This window comes from Bidens hawaiensis, unplaced genomic scaffold, assembly GCF_021521415.1.
Source record: "Bidens hawaiensis isolate Kalapana, Puna unplaced genomic scaffold, B.hawaiensis_p1.1 tig00002572_1, whole genome shotgun sequence".
NCBI classification, from domain to species: domain Eukaryota; kingdom Viridiplantae; phylum Streptophyta; class Magnoliopsida; order Asterales; family Asteraceae; genus Bidens; species Bidens hawaiensis.
The window spans coordinates 3,286,949-3,306,390 of record NW_027491140.1 but is presented as its reverse complement, the minus strand read 5'-3'; the positions used below and the strand labels follow the sequence as shown (position 1 = coordinate 3,306,390).

Below are 19,442 nucleotides of genomic sequence, written 5' to 3'. Positions count from 1 at the left end.
TGTGTGTGTGTGTGTGTGTGTGTGTGTGTGTGTGTGTGTGTGTGTGTTATAAATTTCGTAAAATGCATATGTCATATTTATATAAAAAAATACTTTTACATAAATTATAAGACATTTAATTGTTATTTTAATTCAATTACAAAGACTGCAAGAGATAAATAAAAAGTTAAAGCATCTTTATATTTTATAACGTGAGTACAAAAACATTAATTATAATTTAATCTTCTAATGTAATAGCATATGATGATATATAATATTTTATAGTATGAAATTTATTTGGAATTTCAAAAAATGATCTAAAATTGGTTATCGAAAAGGTTTTAGGGTTTTATTTTAGGCATGCATCTTGAAATTTGGACATAATTATTTAGACATAATTATAAATTGGTCAATTAAAGAAAAATTTAAACTTTTTCATAATGGGTGTTTTTCTATTATCTTAAATCTTATTTGATTTTTTTTTATTATGGAGATTATTTATTTTTCATAATGGATATTTTTTTTATTATCTTGTTGAATTCTATAAGTAGGTTTTACAATAATTCTGTTTAATTTTAAAACTAAATAAATTTCGTATACAAAATTGTTACAATTTTAATTACACTCTTAAAAATTATTACATTAACCAAATAAATAATGTCTAATAGTCATTTGATAATAAAATGGAATGTTTGTTGAGATTAAAAAGTATGGAAAGTTTTAAAAATTTGCTGCTAATTGATCAAATTATGTATTTAATCGGGTTTATATTTGTTATGAATTTAAGCATAAATTAAGCAATTATAAATTGGTCAAATAAAATTTGCAAAATTTATTGCTATTGACATTTATCATATTTGAAGAAAGTTTCTATTTTTATTAATTTGACCAATTTATATTTATGTATAAATATCCAAATAAATGTCTAAACTAAAATTTTGTTATAAATTGTTTGAAAAATCTAAAAAACATCCCATTTTTCTGATCAATATATATATAGGGGAGATTTTAAATGATAACCCCATTGAGTTTTAAGAACTCGAAAGAACTCAGTGTAACGATTTTTTTTTTTGAAATTTTTTTTACACATGCGTAATATATGAAGGTTACTTAAACGTAAAAAAATTACAGAATTTTTTACGCATCGAGTTGACTTTTTACAAATGTGTAACGGACATAAAAGTTAGTGTGACCACTTACATCTTTATTCTCTCCTACTTTGACTTTTTTGCCAGATTTAATCTCAACCACATATTCCAATCCATTTAATTAAATGTTTGGCCTAGAATGGAGTTCTTAAGTTCTTACAACTCAACATGATTCTCAAAAGATCTCTCCCCTATATATATATATATATATATATATATATATATATATATATATATATGGGATATTTCAAATAAGAACCCCTTTGAGTTTTAAGAACTCGAAAGAACTCAGTGTAACGATTTTTTTTTTCGAATTTTTTTTACACATGCGTAATATATGTAAGTTACACTTAAAAAAATTACAGAATTATTTATGCACCGAGTCGACTTTTTACACATATGTAACGGATGTAAAAGTTAGTGTAACTACTTACATCTTTATTCTATCTCCTACTTTGACTTTTTTGTCAGATTTAATCTCAACCACATATTCCAATCCATTTAATTAAATAAGTGGCCTAGAATAGAGTTCTTAAGTTCTTAAAACTCAACATGGTTCTCAAAATGTCATTTTCCTATATATATATATGACGATTTCTATACTATTTTTTTATTTACATCAACAACTTTAGTGATTCAATTTATTCCTTGTATGGAACGTTTGTATTAAAATAATACACATCGGTACCTGTTATAATTGGTCAAATTCCATATTTAATGGTGTTTAAATATGTTATGAATATTAAGTATAAATTAAGCAAGAAACCATTGTAAATTAAGTAACACTTTAAACAAAATTACAATTACTATCTAAATTTTAAATTAAAATATATAGTTGAAACCATTATTTGTATTTCAAAACAGAATTCTATAATAAACCTGGAAAATAACTTATGTAAAAACAAAATTAAAAAGAAAAATTCACAAACATTAAAAAGTATACATTATTTTTTACATTTAGGCATAATTAGAAAATGGTCAAATATTAAAACTGGAAACAATGTTGAGATTGGAGAGTATTAAAAAATTTTAAACTTTGTTGCAAGACTGGTCAAATTTCGTTTTAAAAATATGTATAAATATCTTATCAATATTAAGCATAGATTATGTGTATTATATAAACTTGAAATAAGTAAATGGGTATTTTATTAAAATGTAAAGTTTGATGATATTAAAAACTATAAAATCTTTTAAATGTCATTGACATTGGTGAAATAATGTTCTCTGAGACTAAATGTAAATTATAATGATTATGTAAATTAATTTGAATTTCAAATACAAGATTGATTAGAATAACTATCTTCATTTTAAATTGAAATGTAAATTTATATAAAAACGGAGTTAAATAAATGTGCATTTTATTATATTGGAATTTTTAATTTAACTTTTGTTTAGTTACATTCAATGACTTTTTAGTTAAATATATTCAATCGAAGGTTAGGGTTCAATTTTATGAATAATAAAAAAATATATCAAAACTATAAAGTTATGTTATACTAATTTTACTAAATTAAATAACGATAATTAAAAAAGTTGAAATTAAATAGGTTACTTAGAAAACTTTCAAAAATTATGGAAAGGATTTTGATTTTTGAAACATTAAAATGGGGGGTTTATTTTATACATTAATTTTAACATTTAGTCATAATTACAAAATGGTCAAATATAAAAGATGGAAAGTTGTATTTTATATATTAATTTTTACTCGTATTTATTAAATCGAATTTGACCAATAAAGTCATATTTTGGAAATATATTAAATCGAATTTGACCAACAACAATAGAAGATTGATTGTATAAAAATGATTTAAATTACATGAATTGTGTAACATAAATAAATAAATAAATAACTATAACTTAGCATCATTGTTGTACAAAAACAAAGCCATTTTTCTAACCAATACTACTTCCCTAAAATTAGTTATTCTACCAAGTTGGACGGCCATAAGCTGAAATGAAAAGGTAAAAACGTATATTTTGGTTTAGTCACAATTACCAATGGATGTAACGGAATAATTAACAGAATAAATCCGATAACAATTGTAATCACAACATAAATAAACCACTCATTGTATGGAAGATATAGCGGTGCCGCCATAAGCTGAAATCATTAAAATTAAATTAATGTTACATGATATATTATTCCGGCTAAATTAAAAAATATAAAAGTATATTTTGGTTTAGTAAGAATTACCAATAGTTGTAACCAGAATAATTAACTGAATAATTGTATGGAAGATAGAGCAAGCAGATAAAATTCAACATTTCTATTGAATCTTGGATTTTGATGTACAACCTAAATAGATAATGTGAAAATCATATAATAATTAAAAACAATACAAACAAAAAACTATAAAGAAAATGAATTGACAATGACAATAATGAATAATATATAAAAATCGGCCATTAGAGTATACAAACTACCTTACTGGAAAAACGGAATAGAAGATCGGCAGAGGCGGGTAATCCGCAAGAAAGAGAGAGAGAAAAATTCAAATGATTATTAGGGTTAGCAATGTTAAGGTTTATATAATCGGTTTTTTTGATGTTAAGGTTTAAATATTTATTGGTTGATTAAAATTAAAATCGGTTACCAAAACTTGTGAAAGGAAAGTTGTTATGGTCAATTATTAGATTAAAATTAAATGGCTAATATGTGAAAATTATATTTATAGAAATTTGATGAAGTGGCAGCCTAGATGGATAACAAAATGTAATTTTCAAGATATATTCTTATTTCAAAAAATAAATCTATCTCATGGAGGAGTCATAATGAACTAATAACGATAACCTAAGTAATAATAACATAATATATTGATTAATCACAAAGCAATTGTCAATAAATGTTGTTGAAAATTTATTAGTTGATTCATAAGTTTATTAACTCCATATAAATTATATATTGAAGAATAGCTGTGATAAAGTCAGCTACCATGTTTTCTCAAACAGTAACAGTTCGAGAGGTGCTGCATTAAAATTTTGATATGAAATAAATTATTTGTTAATGAACGAAATGAGGAAACTAAATTTTCATATCGAATACATTCATGATATGCTCAAGGATCCGATAACTAAAAGTCTATCACCCATTAGTCTTATGTAAGCGCTTAATAATTAAGATGGGATTACTAATGACCATGTATAATTGCATATCGTACTATGAATGACTAATTATTAATTTTCCTCATTTTTGATTATGTACGTCTCTTAATATGTTATGCATGCATAATGACATATAGACAAATTATAATACAAATCAAAAGTTCTGAAGAACTTGAAAATTTTGATCATAACTACTTAGGTTTTAAATAAAGACTGCAGTATGATTAATAGGGGTCTTGAGCTGATATTCAATTCAATGACTGTATTTCTCTGCTACAATTTGAGTTTAAATCTAAAATGAGTGTTAACTCCTGATCAGACTTATCTAATACTCATAATAAATGATTACTCGGTCAAGTGTGAGAATGCAAGAATAAATATATAATAATATATATTTATATATGGCCATTATAATCAGTTATATAGTATTAGATCAAAATATTAATTATACCTTATCATATATTAGTTTGATAATTGTTGATTGGCCATACTACCCTTAATTAACTGATAAAGGGTTTCATCTTGAGTGTATATAAAGAGAGATAAAAATTAACGTCATAACCTAATAAAAAACATACATAAAAATTTTGTGTGCGTCTCCCAAACCGGGCTCATCTCAAGAACCCTATCACCATCCTTAACTATACATCCTAAAGGGGAACTCGATCAAGATGGCAAACATGTCGACTACGTCATACTATGCTGCGGTTACTACCTCCCAGCTATAGCAGGTTCATAGCTTAAATATGTATCATGTTTTCTATTACTTTCACGAAGAGCTGATCAATAATCACTTCCTTAAAACAACGATTAAGTGGAGTAAAACTGAGATTAGTGGTCTCTTGCATAATTATATAGAAGATTAGATTAAGATTAAGATCAAGATGCTTGTGCAGAACTTATGACCAAATAAAAGATTACTACTTTAGATCCAAAAAGGTGTAAATATGTGTGTTCTTGTGGAATATTATGAGAAAGATGGCAAGTTCAAAGCCTTTGGGGCACCTGCAATTAGGGATGAGCTCGGTATCAATATTGAAGATATCAAAAATCGTTAAAATTGGGTACTGGTGCAGTATGAAAAATGCGTAGTACGGTACGGTGCCGATATCGAAAATGCTTAGTACTGCACAGTGCTGGTGCCATATAAAAAAAATCAGTAAAATGCCGGTACCATACCTAACCGATCCCGAAACCTCAAAAAATGGGTACTGAATTGGTATCAAAAATACCCAATCCGGTACCAGTACCCAATACTATTTGTTCATCCTACGCATAATGGGTGAGTAGCATATTTCAAAAGACGCCGCATAGGTGGTGACGAATTACAAACCCAAAGACGGGGGCATTTCACAACTGTGTTTGTGATATGTATTTGGCATTTTGTTTGTGAAGACAGACACCCACAAATGAATATGCGTCCCTCTTCTATGCAGGTTAAACATGTAGTTTAACCTTTTTCTAATTTCAAATCGTCACTTTTTCCTAATGTTATGTTTATCAATACGGGATGAGACCTTACGGTTTAGCCAAGTTGATTGTAACAATAAAGATAACAACTAGGCTTTCTTCTAAAGGTCGCCTAAAAAATCCTAGCCTTTATCCTGTTATGTTACGTCAGAAGCTTTTGACTCTTGTGGCGACGCAGCTGATGCCAAGTGGCATCAGGGGAAAGTTTCCTCTAAGGATGCGAGAGGACCCGGAAAAAAGGGTTTTGCACTTCTCCTAAACTCTTTGGGGATCTAAACTTCTAAACCCGGGTTGGCTGCAAACCAATTTGCGACCACCCCAATTATAACGAAATTGTCGCCGTTAAAAGAAACTAAATAGATTATTATAGTAAATCATTGTGTTATACAAATAAAAATAAAACATAAGTAAGAATGAAAATGAATTAATTAATTGAGAAAAGTTTGTGAGAGGATGAATGCATTACTGAGATGATTAAACACAAGAGGTTATAAATTCAACCATATTTGAATCATTTAACATGGTAAAAAAAAAAGTAACTACGAGGTGAACTTTGTGGCGATCAAGTAATGACAAGATCTTTAACAACAAACACGCTCTCGTTTTCAAGATTATGGATGATGTAATGGCTAATAACTTTTCTTAACTTTTCTATGAGTTAAACATAGGGGAAAGATGTCCCTCATTAGGGTGGGATAGTTAGGTCAACTATATTTCATTGGGTGAAACTTTCCTAGCAGTGGTGCGTTTAACTTAGTGAAAGACTTATTGGAATATCCGGGTAAGCACAAAAGTAACTCGAGAGAATGCCATGCGGTACAAGCCATTCTGGTGGTGACTTGTATGACTTCGAAACTCTAGGAATGATACAATTTTCAATAATAGGCCGGTCTTCATTTCCAATGTGATAAATAATATTAAAGTGACTTCTTTTCTATGGGTGAAGGGTATAAACAAATATTCATCACTTGTTTGGGAGAAATCATGCAAATTCAACTTTATAAATTTTCCTTTGCAATGTGGGTCTCATCTCATAGCTCAGTTTATCGTTAGTTTTTTTCCTTTTGATTGTATGTTTGGGCTTTTGCTTCTTGTGAATTGTTTGTTTTCTTTTAGTATTATTAGCCATTTTAAAAAAATAGATCAATTATAACTTTGTAATTTCTTTTTGATATAGAGATATATTGATCACTTGGCGATGTCTAGCTTCTTGCTAGTTGTTTTAGTTAGTTAATATATCTTTGTCTTAAAAAAGAGGAAAAGAAAGGAAGAAAAAAAGGTGTAACAAGTAAATATGCTAGGAGTTAGGACAATCCATTTTGTTTAAAGTTGCTGATATTTTTAAGGAACTATGGTTTAATCCATTCCTTTTCATTTTAGTTGCTAGTTGTCAAATCATTTATATATATATATATATACAAATCAATTAGTTGATTACAACGTGCCCAGTGCCCTCCTCTTGTAGTCTTACCTGGTTGGTAAGAGGTGGCTAGACAGACTTTTGACATTTCTTTATAGCCATGTGCACCCCAAAGTGGGCTTTTCGTTCTTCAAACCAACCAAATTGGTTTTATGTGAATAACACGTTTAAATTATATACAGTTTAATGAAATCATTTAGTCATTAAATACATGTGAGAGCGTCACGCAAAATGATTAGATATGTAACCAATTTTAAGTAAAATATATAAAAATCTTATAAGCATTCATACACTTTGTTCGAACATTGATATAACTATACCTTCCGTTTTAACTGCGACAACAAAGATAACTATTTAATCGTTTGTCTCACTCTTCTTCTTTTAACTATACCTATATCTATCAGGCATGATCTACAAGTATATTATACGATAATTTAGCTTCACTATATAAGATTAATTCTGAATTAAATATACCCATACATGCATAAGCGTGCATATCCATGTATTACCCTATTGCATATACAACTAAAAAAGTTTTCATATTTTTTTAATGAGAAATATGGGAAGAATTTTAGATCACTTGGTCACTAAATAAATGTTATTTGTTTATCAGCTATAAAGAAAATAGTGGGACAAGATGACTTGGCCCATTTTTAACATGATCTTTGGATTGATATTGATAATTTGATCAAAATTGGGTGTGAGATTAGCGTCGATCAATTACAGGAGGGGTAGAGGAGAGGAGATGCAATTGCGGTCAATGCTTGATCTAATCGATCATCGATCCTTTTCTTCAAGTAAGGATATTTGGAAAGGAAATGGGATTATGAAAATCAAACGGAGTTTGATGCGATGTTTTAAAAACCGGCATTTTACTCATATCGGATTGGGTTAATAAATGGTACAACCGGTTAAACCGGTGTATCACCCGTTAAATTTCCATGCCAAAAGTGTCAAATAAAAAAAATTGAAGAACCAAAATATAATACCTAATACGAGAAGTAGGTATGAAATACGAAATAATAAATTTCCGAATATAAACATATATGTTTTAATTTATATTCAAAATATTATTACTTAAGCATTTAGCGCGGGAAACAATCGTATAAAATGTGAGACGCGTATTTGAGCCTTCAAACTTATCAATTATAATTATTATTACGATATAGGTACATATATATGGTGAATTACGAGTTTCTCTACGTATGAGGAGAGGAAACAAATAGAAATGGAACTCCAGGGACTAGTTAGTCTTATAAGTAACTTGAGGGAGATAAAATGAAAGTATATATCTTCATTTCAAAGGTAACGAATAAAGATATATTTACTACAGTCTCATTTCTCAATATATATAAATTAGGTTGTTACCCGGCGTAACGTTTTGTTGGTCGGGCGTCGTTTTCGTAAGTTGGCGTGAATTCGGTTGGTATAGGCTTTACGATAATAAAACTAAACCCAAAAGATAGTTCTTCAAAATAACGTATTTAAAACAAATTAAAAAACGAACACACACCACCTTACTATTTCGTTGCTTGATTTTCTATGAAATCTATTTAAAAAAAACAAAAAATAAAATACAAAAGAAACGGCTTAAGTAAGGTTCAAACTCGGGACATGTAAGCTACAACAATCCAGCAACACCACCACACCAACTTACTTTTTTATTACTTTTATTACTTTCAAAGGAATAAATAGTTAAACAGATTTTAAAATATTAAAAAAAAAAAAACCTTAATGGCTGCCACATCCTGATTGGACCTACAATAAAGTCACTGTAGCTATAGGTTTCTCTCTATATATAGTTAAATAATGTAGACGATAAGATCAATTAGGAAAAAAAATGATTCATCACAGTTTGGAAGACACGTTTCTTAGTTAAGTTGTCATATCTCTAACTTCTCTTATTACATATTTCTCTAATGCTAAACATTTAATTACATATTTCTCCTCTTTAAACCACATATACTAGAGCATTCTCAACCCACCCCTTAAAAGTATGTGAGGGGAGTTTGCAAATTATAGGGTAGGTTTTTAAGTGGTTATAAGTGTAAATTATATAGTGAATAGAGAAAAGGTAATGATTTTTTTTTAAATTTTGGGAAACTTTGTTTGCCCTATATATTTTTTAATATTTGTTGAATTGGTTATGAGTAGATGAGATAGAAAACTGTAATGATAAATATATAAAAAATATTATTTAATTAAACGAGAAAAAGAAATGTAATTTTAGTTAGTGTAATTATAGAGATGGTGATGGAGGATGGGCTAGGAATTGTAACATCCTAAAATTTTAATGATGAATAAAGGAAGTTATGTTTAGTGATTTCGCGTAATTAATTAATATCGGGTAAGGAGCGGGTCTTGGACTTGGATTAATTGAGATGGGTAAAATGAGAATGGGATTTCAGGGATATAAATACCCCCAAAACCCCAAAATACCTTCATTTCCATCATTTTCCTAAAAACACTCCATAACATACACACCACCTACAACCGCCGCCGGCAGCCTAGGAGAGGGAGAGCGAGGTCCGAGAAAGAGAGAGCGGTTGGTTGTGATTAAGCAAGTAAACGAGATCCAAACAAGCCCAAAAAGGTATGGTTCTTGATCTTTGAAGTTTAAAGATCCAAGCTTTTTAGTGTATAAACGACCGAAAATGGCCGGGTAGCGTAGTGGGTGATATTGAACCATAGCAAGGGTGTTAAAATCGCTCGAAATGCCGATCAGAAGCTAAAACAGCGGCTGTCTGGGCAACTTCGCCTTCATCTGGGCAACTTCGCCTTCAAAGCAACGAACTTCGCCTGCAAGCTAAGTTCGCCTGATGAACTTCGCCTGCAAGCTAAGTTCGCCTGATGGAAACTTCGCCTAAAGCCAAGTTCGCCTGATGGCAACTTCGCCTAAAGCCAAGTTCGCCTGATGGCAACTTCGCCTAAAGCCAAGTTCGCCTGATATCAACTTCGCCTAAAGCCAAGTTCGCCTGATGACAACTTCGCCTAAAGCCAAGTTCGCCTGATGACAACTTCGCCTAAAGCCAAGTTCGCCTGATGACAACTTCGCCTAAAGCCAAGTTCGCCTGATGACAACTTCGCCTAAAGCTAAGTTCGCCTAAGGTTTAACTTCGCCTAAAGCCAAGTTCGATTAGGAAGTAAACTAAAAATCTAATGAAAAATGTGTTAAGACAGTTAATGGAAATAAAATTTTTCCAAGCTGACCTGGCAGCTCGACCCCAGCCAGGGTCTCTGCCCCTTGGACCCTGCTAGGGGCTGCCGCCCCTAGACCCCGCTGCCAGGGGCGCTGCCCCCGGACCCCGTTCGTTGTGGGTCATATAAAGATAGAAATACATTATGATAAGTGATAGTTAATTAATACGTATACTTGTTATACAGTCAGCCGTGCACAACTGAAGAAAGGAATTACGATTAACGGTGAACGTAACCGTGTTCAGGTGAGTTTCTAGCCCCATTCCTTGTTATGTTTTCGGGGCTGTGTGCATACTTGATGTGTTGTTAATACATTTATCCTAAGTGATAAGTGTATGCCCTATGTGATATATATGTTATGTAAGAATGATTGCTTGATGGTACGTGAACGATCTTCGGATATTGCACGTACCGTCAGGTTGTAATGCTATGTATAAGGTAAGTATAATATGAATGCTTATGCGTATGAACGTGATAGAGATAATAAAAGAAGGAAATAATGATGTATGGTCGTATGGTTACGAAAAGGGGTACCGAGCCCTAATAATACTCGAGGTATGATGTATGGTTGTATGGTTACGAAAAGGGTACCGAGCCCTAATAATACTCGAGGTATGATGTATGGTTGTATGGTTACGAAAAGGGTACCGAGCCCTAAAAATACTCGGGGTATAATGTATGGAACGAAGAGGGAATCGAACTCTACTAATATTCGAAAACTAAGGACCAGACCCTTATAATATCTGTGATGTTAGGGACCAGACCCTTATAATATCTGTGATGTTAGGGAATCGAACCCTTCTAATATTCGAAACTAGGGACCAGACCCTTATAATATCTGTGATGGTAGGGACCAGACCCTTATAATATCTGTGATGTTAGGGAATCGAACCCTTCTAATATTCGAAAACTAGGGACCAGACCCTTATAATATCTGTGAGGTTATAGGGCGAAAGGCTCTTTAAAACGTATGATTATGTATGTAAAGAAAGTATGAAGGTAAAAATGAAAGTAAAAGCACTTAAGTGTGTATGAAAGAAAGTTAGGAGGTTAAGTATGAAATGTAAAGAATGTATTGTATGATTATGTGATTAACTAGAACTCACTCAGCGTAGCTGACTTTTAGTATGCACGCAGGTGAGTAGGATGAGACAGCTGGCTTGAGCGAGGACACATGGCAGAAGAATAAGAGCCTGGCATCTGAAGACTTACGATGTTTTAATTTTAATGTTAATGTGAAAGACAAAGGATGTTTTGAGACAAGTTATAAAATATTGTAATGTTTTATGAAAGTTTTATATTCCGCATAAATGTTTTAATTAACTCTGATATTTAGAACTGTGTTTATGAGTAAATCCAACACGAAAGTAGGGTTACCGGTAACGGGGCCTTACAGGAATACTCTTACATATCTCCCATCTCATTAAAATTAATTAACTAAATGACCAGTTTACCCTTAATGAACTAATTTACAAATATCCCCTTCTTAATAGTAGCAATTACGTACATCCTCATTTTAAAACCAAACTGAGTCGGTGATTTTTAATGTGATTTTTAATTTAATTAAACAGGAGAGAGAAAAAACAGTGCTCTGAGCATTCCCAACTCATTCTCTACCTTATATCCATATATATCATATAATTACATTAAAAATCACTGTTTTTTCTCTTTCTTGTTTAATTAAACAATTTTTTTTATACCTTTATCATTATCTTTTCTCTTTCCTCCACTCATATCCACTTTTAAAATATATTAAAAATTTATACGGTATGAACATTAAAACCTCAAATTTAACTTTCCCATATAACATTATCTATCTCCTCTACTCACAACCACTCATAACCATATCATATAATTTACAAACCCCCCCTCACATAATTTAAGGGAATGGGCTGAGAATGCTCTAAGGTGACCCATATCCTTAAAAGTATGTGAGGGGAGTTTGCAAATTATATGGTAGGTTTTTAAGTGGTTGTAAGTGTAAATTATATGGTGAAAAGAGAAAAGGTAATGATTTTTTGTAAATTTTGGGAAACTTTTTTGCCTTATATATTTTTTAATATTTGTTGAATTGGTTGTGAGTAGATAAAAGAGAAAACTGTAATGATAAATGTATAAAAAAGTATTATTTAATTGAACAAGAAAGAGAAATGTAATATTATTTATTATAATTATAGAGATGAATACGAGTGGACGGGCTCTGAATGCCCTTACATATCTCCTCATCTTATTAAAATTAATTAACTAAATGACCAATTTAGCCTTAATGAACTAATTTACAAATATCCCCTTCTTAATAGTAGCAATTACATACATCCTCGTTTTAAAACCAAACTGAGTCGTTTTAAGGTGACCATATCGAAGCTAATAAATTCAATTAGAGTCGAATTTTTGTAATTGTTAGAAAATACAAAAAAAAAATTCATAGTTTATAGGTTCAATATTTCTAACATGAGTGGCATATCAACAAATTATATCACATAATATTGTATAAAAATGATTACTTTAACAAAAATATAAAGCAATATGCATGCACTACATTAAGAGAAGAAAACTTAAAAAGATGTAAATGTTTGCATTATCCCAACGATTGCTTCCAAATATTTCAAAATGATCAAACCAATATTTCAAAATGGTCAAACCAACATTATAAAACACAAGAAAATACAAGACATGAGAAAATTATACACTTTTTCCTCGTTTTGTTTTACTTGATGAGTGTTGATCTTGATTTTCTGCATCTTTGCATGTCTTTGAACAGTGTTCATACTTACCACAACGCGTATATTTTTGTCTCTTTTAGTCTCGTCATGTGGTTTGATTATATTATTTACTGGTCTTCCAGGTGGACGTTTAATTGTAGATGGATGTATCTTTTTCTCGATGTTTATATGCACCCATTGATCCTTTGTAGAGCAACTTATATTATATTTAAAAGGCATGTTGGTGTAGGCATATTCTACCCGTTTTATACTACTCGTGTAAGCCCAAATGCCTGTGTAGGGTTATAAGACTTGTATAAAAACATGATTAACGGTGAATATGACATATACAGGAAAAAGATATACGAGCCATACAACAAGTTTATAGATGGTGTTGGCTAGGGATACAAATTGTGTCTGGTTGGCAGGTTGATCGATTTCGAGTTAGTGGGTTAGCGTGCTGATATTCTTTAACCTTGACCCAGCCCTATATTTATTCGTGTCGTGTCGACTCATTTAAATTCTTGTCGTGTTTGGATGAACCCATTTTTATGTTTATTTACGAATATGAGTAATACCTAGTAACTTAATAACAATTTTAACAATTAATTACTCTTATTCATATAAAGCATTTTAGTAATTTATGATAGATCTAATTGTTTTTGTGTGTTTTATCCCTTATTTCCAATTAACAAACTTGGTTTTTACGTATTTAGCTCATAAGAACAAACGAATGGTAATGATCATGAATAGACAGTAAGAACTAATAAAATTAAAATGTTAGAAGTGAAGAGTAGATAAAGTCTTTTATAAAGAAATTAGTTTTACTTTTAAAAGTTAACAAATATATGAAAAATTAAAAATCTAAGTTTTAACTTTAAAATTTAACACTTCTTTATCTTTAAAATCAAAATATTAACTTCTTTATAATTTTTAAACGGGTTAACAGGTCAACCCATTTTTTAACGGGTCGTGTTAGGGTAAACATGTTTTTTAAACGGGTTGTATTTAGATTGATCTGCTTAAGAAAACATGTCCACTCAAAACCTATATTCTTTCGTGTGAGGAATTGACGCGTTGTTTGGCAGTGCCATCACGCCATGTGGATGTCTGGAGAAGGAGGTATAAAGGGATTGCTTATTTCCCCCTCCTTTTAACTTTTACAGAAAGGAGAAAATAGAAAAATGTGTTTGGATAAATGAAAATGATTTTGGGTTTTAACTTTTTATTTAGTGTAAAAAAACTGATTTTAAGAAGTCAGGAATTTGTGACTTTTAGGTTAAAAATACATATATACCCACATAAGCTAATCAAAACACTTTTTTTAAAAACTCATTTTAAAAATCAAGTTATAAAAGTTGTTTTAACCAACAGTCCTTTTGGACTGTATAAGCAATCCTAAACACACCCAAAAACCATATAAATCAAGGTTGAAACAAATTCAAAAAAAATATAAACAAAAAAAATAATAATTCAAAGTTCACAAGGCTCACCAAAGCCTTTCAAAATCCCAAAAGACATAATAACAACAATATCATTACAATTAAGAATCTTATTTATGTTTATTGGAAAGCAAAATTGATTTTCGCTTTATAAAATAATAAAGATAAAATAAAACCAACCAATTTTGGGTCTTTTAATTCAAACGGCGTAATCCCATCAGTTTCTTCAACTTCTGAACCAATTACAGGTAACCCTTATTCTATAGATCTGAATTCTATCTTTTTCGATCTGCATGTAATTTAGCAAACATAAAGATAATTGGGATTAATTCATGCTCCTTTGAATCAAAACCACGAACTAGATTACGCTAATTTGTATAAATTCAAGTTATGCACACCAACTGTGTGATTAAATGCCTGAGTATGTCTTTTACTCGTTGGGTGTTACTTAAATAATGTTTCTCATATGGGTTTGTATCTAATTGATGGAGATTGTGATGTATTGTTGTTATGATGGTTTAAAATGTTGAATTAACCTGCAAAGTTTTGACGTTTCAGGTGCTTATTTACAATATGGAAGGTAGCATCGTTAGACGGGTGATTCCTTCGGATAATAGCTGCCTCTTCAATGCCGTGGGGTGAGGCTCAAAAGCATTACACGTCGTTTCTGTTACTTATTTATTGTTTCATTTTGATTTTTGGATGTTTGTTTGCAGGTATGTTATGGATCATGACAAACATAAGGCTGCAGAATTGAGACAGGTTTAATTCAAATTTTTATCTCATTTGTTTCTTATCTTGATGATATATAAATTTATATTGTGTTTTTAAACATATTGTATTATTCTTTTTTTAAAGGTTATAGCTGCTACGGTAGCTAGTGATCCAACAAAATATTCTGAAGCATTCCTTGGGAAACCTAATGAAGAATATTGTGCTTGGATTCTTAATCCTGAGAAATGGGGAGGTATGTTTCTACCCCTGTATGTTTTCTTGCCATTTAAGTAACCTTTTGGTAGTTGGTAGTTGTTACATACGCTTGGGCCTGCTCAACCTTGTGTAATTATCGCAACCGTTTTTAAGATCATGATCTTAAGCATGACTAGAAAGAGTTTGTTTAGCCCAAATGTAAGTGATTAGATTGCAAATCGTATACCTAAATGTTTATTAGTTTATCAACTAAATGTTTATTACTTTATTATCAATAGGTTTTAAGTTGAGGCATATTACAAAAAGTTTGATACGTAAAGCTAAAAGTAAAAACAAACAGGAATCAAGAACGATAGACTAAGCAATCGTTAGGTTAACAAAATTAGCTGTCAACAAATTAACTAGTTAGCCACACATTAAGCAATCAAGAACACATGTCAACAAAGAAGCAATCAACAATACGACAAAATGTTTGTTACTTTGTTCAGTCAATCACCTTTGATTTCTTGCTTCTTGTTTAGTTGTTCGGTGACTTTGGTCTATCCTGATTCTTCTTTCAGGCCTGAATGTTAGAACTGTTGATTGCTTCTTTGTTGGCTGTAGTTTTTTATTGCTAATTTTGTTGCTAATTTGTTAATTGGTGTATTGCTAACTTTGTTAATGTGTTTGATTGCTTTATTTGTTGCTCTTGATTCCCGATTGTTCTAAGTTTTAACATTATGTCTTTGACATTTTGTAATATGTCTTAGCTTAATGTCTGTTGATAATAAGGTACTAATCATTTAGATAATAAAGTAATAAACATTTAGGTATACCATTGCACTTTAACCACTTACATTTGGGCTGGAAAAATCCTTTCTAGCCATGCTTAAGATCATGATCTTAAATTTTTTTTTTGATAATCACACAAGCTTTAAGATTACACATGCAACTAGTTTTAGGTCCCTTCATTGGTATAAGTAGGAATTTGGATTTTTTTAATGCCCCTAATTTGAGATCATCTGTTTAAGTTGGATCGAGCACAAGCATACAATGCCATTTAGTCTGGCCAGCAATGTCTATATTTGAATCGTTTCTTCATGGTGTGTGTGTGTTGGGGGGGGGGGGGGTGAGGAAAGGGTATGGGGCACCTGATCTTTATGCAGAAAAATGGCAAGGGCACTAGGAACTTGAATGAATTAGTGTTTTGGATGAACAGTGCACATTTAAATTATGTAGGCTGATAACAATACAATTCATAAAAGGCACCATCTCTAGAGTTTGCCTTAGGCCTACGATAAGTTGACCCTAACTCTGCTTAGGTGTCGCGCTAATGCATTTTGGGATTAAATGTGTTGTTGGTTCAAAAAGTATTAATTTGGTTGGGTCAAACAGGGTTTGGCTAAAATGGAATCAGGTTAAAATGAATCGTTTTAGAAAATATAAATGCCCGTCCACCCCACCTCACCCACCTCCACCCTTGGGTTAAAATGAGTCATTTAGAAAGAAGTACCCATCCACCCACCCATCTCCATCTCCGCGAATTAAAATGGCTTATTTTAGAAAAGAAGTACCCAACACTGGGTTAAAATGAATCGATTTTGAAAAACCATATCTACCTGTCCTCGCCCCCACTCCACTCTACGCCACCCACCCACCCTGGTGGTGCATGGGTAATGGGTTAGTGCCGACGGTGGTGGGTGTACCGATGGCACCGGCGGTGACTACAAGTAGGTGAAGACAAACAATGGTCTTGGACGGTGCCAACCCATATGGACCTTTATTTAAGTTAAGAAGTTCTATAATATTTATCCATTTTGACCTGTTGGCTATTTAAGGTGACCAATTTTGACCCGTTCAATAACTTAAGGTGACCCAAATGAACCCATATACAAGTTAGTTTTGCCCATATTAACCCATTATTTGAACAACTGGTCATGATTGCCACCTATGCTCCCAGCCAAGCACGCTTAACTGTGGAGTTATGTGTACACGTGATTTGTTCAACGTACAAAATATAATGAATTAAACCACTCTTATGAAGGTGCGATAGAGCTTTCTATATTAGCAGATTATTATGGTCGTGAAATAGCAGCATATGATATCCAAACCGCAAGATGTGACTTATACGGACAGGTCAGCATTTATAACCAGCATAGTCAATCATTCATGTTTTTTACATTAAAACCTTCATAACCTATCTTTATATTATTGTTTGACAGGAAAAGAAATACAAATAACGCGTTATGTTAATCTATGATGGACTCCATTACGATGCTTTAGCTGTGAGTCATCCTCTATTCATTTGTTTCGCCTTATTCTTGTATACATGTGTGACATTTAAAGTTTCTTGGTGTCATTTGGTGAATTGATGTTTTATATAATGCGGACGTCATCATAGATGTCACCTGCGGATGGAGCTCCTGAAGAATTTGATCAAACAATATTTGCTGTAAATTCTGATAGGACCATTGGGGCATATGAAACACTTGCTCTAAATCTTGTAAAGGATCAACAAAGGTACATCAAATTTGTAGTTCATAAAGTTTTAATTCATTTTTTTTTTCAGTCATTGTCATCTGTTGAAGAAAATAATTAATTTTTTGGTACATTTAGGAAAAGAAGTTATACTGATACTGCCAACTTCCCATTGCGTTGCGGGGTTTGTCAAATTGGTGTGATTGGTCAAAAGGTAAGACATTTAAGAAATATTCCTTCTTTTCTTCACATCTAGGAGTTGCAAAGTTTTGACTTGTTTATTCATGAACACGCCGTTTTGGTTTTGTATTTAGTTTATCTCAAACGAGTAAAGTGGTAAAAGCAACTAAACTAGCAAAAAAAAGGTTGTACAGATATAAATCTCTTAAGTTATTTTATTAAAAAATTAGGCTAATATTGTCATTATGTTTTGACTCTAGTTTATAAAAAAAAATAAAGTTTTTCAGTGTAAAGTGTTTTAATCTGCCTTGACCTTTTACCAAAACGGGCCAATTTTGGTTATGTTTTATCTTGGTCTAACGGGTAAAATCGAAAAAGCTAGCTACAAAAAGAAACAGTTCAAACATGTGGAAAGTCTCTTAATATTTATTTTTTAATGCATAAAACCTTCTAAATCATTTAGCTGAATACATATAATTTTTTTCATCGCATTCGAGGCACTAATTAGATATATAAGCAATTCGACTTTAAAACAAAGTGTTTTGGGTCAATTCGCTATGCATACCACCAAAAGTACCAGTTTGACCCGAACCCGTTTAAATCGACCTGAACCCATTTTGCCAACTATATTTATAGCCTATGGCATTTTATTTACATTCTTTTATGTTTGTAATATAACAATCTAGGAAGCTGTGGAACATGCACAAGCAACAGGACATGTCAACTTTCAAGAATATAAATGAAGGGATTAGGGAATCTGTGTTATTTAATTGTTGTAGTACCAATAAGTTTGTCTGGTTAACTTCCCCAAATTGTCTTAAACCTTTGTACCATATTAATTATTTACTTATAGACTTTGTTGTTTGAGGGGAATTTGTTGGTTTCTTAATTCTTATTGTAGCTAAAAGAATATGATTCTTTTCACTCTTTATTGTTGTTGATAGGGGTTTTTTTAAAGACTTAAACCAATCAAACCGTCTAACAACTTGGCTAGTTTGTTCTTTAGCGGTTTAGTCTGTTTAATGGTCCGTCTTGGGGTGGATCTATTCAATAGATTGGTACCGGGTAAATACCGGTAGCGGTTGCACGTCATCCCTAGTTCAAACCGTTAGCAATGTAACTGACTCAAACCAATTTGATGCGTCGTTTTTTCTTATGAAATCTTAGCGTTTCAACTCATATTTTTTATTTTGTGCTTAGCCGTATCGCAGCTAAGAAAACCTTTTTCTATTAAAACACTTTGAACTTAAACCTCAAATACAGCACAATCGACAATGGTCCTTGTATGGAACAGTTTCTAGTAATCCTGTCCCATGGGCCATTGCCAGTTATAAAACCTAACCATAGTTCATAAACTTTAAATACATCAACTTCATGAGAAGACCCACACATACATATTGGTTAATGCTTATTA

At 31.5% G+C, this 19,442-nt stretch overlaps 1 pseudogene across 1 annotated transcript; it reads left to right on the top strand.

Moving 5' to 3' along the window:
• The first annotated feature begins 14,614 nt into the window (after positions 1-14,614).
• Positions 14,615-18,841, top strand: LOC143620453 (OVARIAN TUMOR DOMAIN-containing deubiquitinating enzyme 2-like; annotated as a pseudogene). Its single transcript, XR_013151341.1, has 9 exons — positions 14,615-14,709; positions 15,020-15,099; positions 15,178-15,223; positions 15,320-15,428; positions 17,415-17,506; positions 17,593-17,655; positions 17,772-17,890; positions 17,987-18,062; positions 18,715-18,841. The product of XR_013151341.1 is annotated as an OVARIAN TUMOR DOMAIN-containing deubiquitinating enzyme 2-like (transcript).
• The last annotated feature ends 601 nt before the right edge of the window (positions 18,842-19,442 follow it).